Genomic DNA, 6,020 nt, shown 5'->3' on the forward strand with positions numbered 1-6,020 from the left:
TTTTTTTTTTTTTTTTTTTTTTTAAAAACAAAAATCAAACAGAAAAAAATATAATAAAAAAATACTTTGTGAACCCATTTCATGGGATTTACTAATGGAGGTGCTCTAACGTCGTCTAAGAAGATTAAAAGGAGTCGCCAAAAATATGTTTCCTTACACCAGCGAAAGGAGAAAGCTATGATTTCTCTAAAGTAACTATAATTTGCGCCAAAACTAATTGGGCCAAAAATGAAATAAAACATATCAGGAGAAAGAAATCGAGAGTGAAGTTTTAAAGAGAAGACACGTGGAAACAGAAAGAGCATGGCGGTTTTTTAAGACCATCTCCAAAAGTAAAAAAGTTACCAAAACTTCAAATTTAAAATTTGATGGCACTTTTCTCCAAAAAAACAACTTTGAACTTAATTTCAGAAGTTTTAAATTTTATGCTGTAGTCCTTCTTACTGATAAAAAAGCATAAAATTTTTATTTAGCAATAAAATACAAAGTAAAAATATTATACACATTATTAATTAATAAGATAATACATTTTAATAACATATTACATGCATTTTGAAATAATAACTGAGTCTTTTTATTTTATTTTCATACTAGGGTAAGCCCGGGCTACGCCCGGGATTTTTATTTATTTTCTTAATTTAAGTTACTATAGTATTTATATTTATGATACATATATGTAAATGTTAAAATGCATATCATAATTAATTTTTTTTTTCAAAATGTCAAAATTTACTTATCTCCTATTGCTTTAATAATTATTGCATTTTGTTAGATATTTAGTTATGCAGTTTTAGCAAAACAAATTGTTGAGTTTTTGGCTATCACTGCATGTAAATATATGATCCTAATTTTTTAAATAGTATATGTATTGTCTAAATAAAATTTCGTGATTGTTTAACTTATAACTGGATAAAAGAAATAGGCAAATTATGGCTAAAGCAATAGAACTTGAACACATGTGTACATTTGAAAGTTGTATGCTCCTTGTACTCATAAAATGTTAAAGATCCTTAAATTTTATCTTCATCTATTTGGATAAATAGATATGATTGTCAAATTTATTGAAAGCTATTTTTGTGACAAAAGCTTAAAAATGGCTATCCTAGAGAATTTTTCTATATTGTTTATTTATTTATTCTAATTTTCTTGTTTTTATATCAAATGGTGATATTACGATAGATGTTTAACGTAATATTTATATTTCTTACATTGCATATTTTCTTATTATTTATTTAACTATACAATTTTCAGATAGATGTTTAATTTAGTTTTTCCATTTTTTATATTGTATACTTACTTACTGTTTATCTTTTCTTATTTTTTATATTTACTTATGGGCAATTCTCTCAAATAGCATTTTCTAAGTTTTTCTCACAAAAATAGCCTTCTAAAAAGAAAATGGCCAAAAGAGCCCCTTTTATTTTGAAAATTTTAAATTTATTATTTTTTTAAAAAAGTTTGAAAGCATATCTTCAAAACTCCACCCCTTAATTCTAAACTCTAAGTCTAGATTAGTTAACCCTAAGGTATAAATGCATTTTCACTCTTTAATAAAACTTCTTTTGGTCATCTTTCTCATTGAGAGCTTTTTGTGACAAAAACTTAAAAATGGTTGTCCGAGGGTATTTCTCTTTACTTATTCTAAATTTCTTGCTTTTATATCAATGATAATATTACGATATATGTAATATAATATACTTATTTCTTATATATTATATTTATTTATTTTTAATATTTTCCTATATTTTATATTTAGTTAATATTTATTCCTTCCTATAATGAATATATATATTTACTTATAAAAATATTTGTAAATAATAAAAATGTAAGACAATACATTTTCAGATAGAAGTTAATGTTGTTTTTCCATTTCTTATATTGTATATTTATTTATTTATTTTTCTTATATTTTATAATTACTTATTCTATTTTTTTTGCTCGCCCTTATATCAAATGGTAAATATTATTTATAGATATTTAATGTAATATTTATATATCTTATATTGTATATTTACTTAGTATTTATTTTACTTTACGTTTTTCAGATGTTTATGTTATTTTTATATTTCTTATATTGTATATTACTTATTATATATTTTTATTCTAATATTATGATAGATTTTTAATGTAATATTTTTATTTCTTATATTTTATATTTACTTATTATTTATTCTACTTTACATTTTTCTTATAGATGTCTAATTTAGTTTTTCCTGTTTTGATATTTTATATTTACTTATTGTGTATTTTTCATTATATTGTATATTTATTTATTTAAATACTACGATAAATGTTTAATATAATATTTATATTTCTTATAATGTATATATACTTATTATTTATTTTACTATATATTTTTTCAGAGAGATGTTTAATTTAGTTTATTCATTTCTTAATTGTATTTTACATATTGTTTATTTTTATATTATATTATATATTTATTTATTTTTTATTTTTTAGTAACAATATCATGTGTCATCTTTCGGAAAAAGATTTTTTTCGCTGATGTGGACTCTAGATGGAGCCTCAAAAGGTCCATTTTATTAGTATAGATTTATTCTAATTTTCTAGCTTTTATATCAAATGATAATATTATGATTGATATTTAATGTAATGTTTCTATTTCTTATATTGTATGCTTGTTTTTCTTAATTTTATATTTTCTTATTAAAATATTTTTGGAAATAAAAAAAATTTAAACTATACATTTTTCAGATATATGTTTATTGTAGTTTTTCTATTTCTTATATTTTATATTTACTTTTTTAATTGTATATTTACTTATCTAATTGTTTTGCTTTTATATCAAATTGTAATATTACGATAGATGTTTAATGTAATACTTCTATTTTTTATTATGTATTTACTTATTATTTATTTAGCTATACATTTTCAGATATATGTTTAATTTAGTTTTTCCATTTTTTTATATTTTATATTTACTTACTGTTTATCTTTTCTTATTTTGTAAATTTATTTATTCTAAATTTCTTGCTTTTATATCAATGATAATATTGCGATAAATATTTAATGTAATATTTTTATATCTTATATACTATATTTACTTATTATTTATTTTTATTTTATTTTATAATTAATTATTCTGATATTACGATAAATGTTTAATATAATATTTCTATTTCTTATATTGTGTATTTAGTTATTATTTATATTACTATATATTTTTCAGATAGATGTTTAATGTAATATTTATATTTCTTATATTGTATATGTATTTATTATTTATTTTTCTTATATTGTATATTTACATATTATTGTTTAATGTAGTATTTCTTTTTCTTATATTATAATTTTACTTAATATTAATTTTTCCTTATATTGTATATTTATTTATTTTTTATTTTTTATTTTTTAGTAACAATGCCACGTGTCATCTTTCGGAAGAAGATTTTTTCGCTGATGTGGACGCTCTATATATATATTTTGATACATGATGTGATCAAGAATTAGATATCAGATACACGACGATAGCAAATGGACTGACAAAATTTTGTTCATCAAACATGTTAAATAGTGTCAGAAGCATATGGTACGTAGAAGAAGACCTGGATTGTGAATTATATTATCATATCACACAGTTGGACAATATATTGATATGAACCAAGACCTGTGGGCTGTGGCAGATTAAATAGTGCCAGAAGAAATGATGTGCTAGTGAGTTGAATAACTAATTGTTGGTCTCATCCATGTCAGAAAAAATGTTACCATATTCCATCTAACTCATGTCCGCAAAATCAAAAATATTGCTCATCTCTAATATCAAACACTTCAAAAATAAAGGGTTCAAGTTCCTTAGAAAAAATTGATTTAACCCAACTTTTCCGAGATCCTTACTCAACAAAGTCTTCTTCCTTTCTGTATGGTCTTCAACTGCACATATTTTGAATAAAATAAAGTTAAAGCTACTTTTACCATTTGAGCTGAACACAAATCAGAATTGCAGGCGTGACAAATGTATTACCAAAGATATTCTTTTACAGATGGCATATATCAACGTTTCCTAATTAACCAAATAAAGTCCGCACCAAGGTTTCTAATTTTCCAATTGATAATTTGCTTAGGTTGAAGGCATAACAACGACAAAGCCATTAAGGTTCAACAAATAAACCACCAAAGTTTCTACATACCCAATTGAGCTAAAGACACATGTGATCTTCAAAGAAACAGTTTTTAAGATATGGTTCTTTTTATGCAGCAATCTTGTGCTAGTCAGAGTAGGCAAGTAGAACTGTTCTTATGAATATAAAGAGAGTTGAAAAAGTTAGTGTTAAACTTTAAGATCATATCTTAAAGCTACAAAGAAGTAAATCAGTACCTGCAATGTTTAAACGATGCTGAAAGTCCATCAGTAGAGAGAAACCTAAGCATTTGTCAAGCTTCAAAGCCTTCCAGTCTCGCCTTAGCCAAAACATCCATATCCAAGTCGTTGACAATCATCCGCCTGAGAATAATGTTGGTGAGGCGTCTCACTTCTGTCGTCAAACGACCTTCAGCCTCAAGGCATATGTCGGAACCGTACACCTCCTTGTGAGTAGCCTTCTCCCAAACGCCACTGTTAAAGTTCTGTCGCCCTTCAGATCCGTTGTCCTTCTGGAAATTTCCACGGTGTTCTTAACACCACCGCCATGGGACTGACAAATTTAGTCTGGTTGTTGAAGCGAAGGGAAACTGGTGAGTCAATGAACTGAAGTGGTCGTTACTTCGTGTGAAGTTGAATACGTTTAGTTACAGATGGCACCTTCCTTCAGCAGGTGCTTCAAAGTTTTGAGCCAATGAGCCCAAGTAGAATCTTGGACCAAGGTGGACTGTAAAAATTAGAAAAATTCCTTGAAGAACTTACTTTAGCACTCTCGCAGCTGTGGTTGCAATACATAATGAATCCAAACAGGTAGAAACTTGGTTCACCCTGTCGGACACAAAAAAAAAAAAGAGATATAAGGGTCTAGTCAATGTAGAAACAAAAGCCTTGAATGAAATCAAATAAATCCAAGAGTATAATCTCTAACTCGGTACACATGCAAGAAAAATTGCTCTTATAGGTAAAAGTATTGCACAATATAGAATGTTAATATTTGCGAAGTGGTTTAGGTAAAGAACGGAACTTTATAGAACTCATTGTGATGAGAACAGCTCCAAAGGTTTTCAAAGGTGAAATGCAAGTATCTATACATATGACTGAAAACTGCAAGACTCAGCTTGTAATCTTCTTTCTATTGAATCCCATCAAAAACAGAAACTCTAACTCTATTCTGTTAAAATCCTATGTCTCTAATCCATCTATTTTGCCAAATAAAAATTTTTGTATACTGGGAAACATATAAGAAAACATTGTTCTCTCAAGGTAACGATTGGATGGTCATACCTGGGAGTTTAGGCAATCAAAGATCTATATACAGTAGCTTCGGTTAATGGGGGAGGCGAGAAATCTTCAATGATGAGGAGAAAGTGAATGAATTGATTGCATACCATCACTCGGACAGTTTCAGCTAGCGAGATGAAGCGCAAAGGTTAGGAAGTCGCCGTCGCACGCAGAGGAGAGAAGAACTTCGCTTCTTCGATTATGCCGTTCAATCGGGCCGGATACAGAGTCAAAATTTTCAGCCCACACACGTTAAACGATCAAGCCCATAATGCTAAGATTAAATGATACGGTGCGTTGAAGGCGCCAGACACGTGTGATCACCTCGTGCAACGACTTTCCTAGGTGGAATCATACGTGGCTATTTTGATTTTCAAATATTAATTATATAGCTATTCGTTTGGACGTTGTATTCTGTGTAACAACAAAATTCTGAATCGTATATTTGTGTGAATACATATTTCTTTCGAAAAATCCAGAAAACTATACATTTTTAAGATAGATGTTTGATATAGCTTTTCATTTATTATATTGTATATTTACTTATTATTTAATTTTTATTATACTGTAAATGAAATTCTCTCAAATAGATCTTTTTACGTTTTGTCATAAAATAACCTTTAATAAGTAAAATGACCAA

At 26.8% G+C, this 6,020-nt stretch overlaps 1 long non-coding RNA gene across 1 annotated transcript; it reads right to left on the minus strand.

Annotated features, from left to right (window-relative positions):
* Positions 1–3,708: 3,708 nt before the first annotated feature.
* LOC106320882 lies at positions 3,709–5,584 on the minus strand. The gene is made up of 3 exons (XR_001265940.1): positions 5,384–5,584; positions 4,337–4,927; positions 3,709–3,891 (listed from the first exon to the last, which is right to left on the minus strand). It is a non-coding gene; the product is annotated as an uncharacterized LOC106320882 (long non-coding RNA).
* Positions 5,585–6,020: the final 436 nt, after the last annotated feature.

This window comes from Brassica oleracea, unplaced genomic scaffold (genome assembly GCF_000695525.1).
Source record: "Brassica oleracea var. oleracea cultivar TO1000 unplaced genomic scaffold, BOL UnpScaffold01106, whole genome shotgun sequence".
In the NCBI taxonomy this organism is placed as follows: domain Eukaryota; kingdom Viridiplantae; phylum Streptophyta; class Magnoliopsida; order Brassicales; family Brassicaceae; genus Brassica; species Brassica oleracea.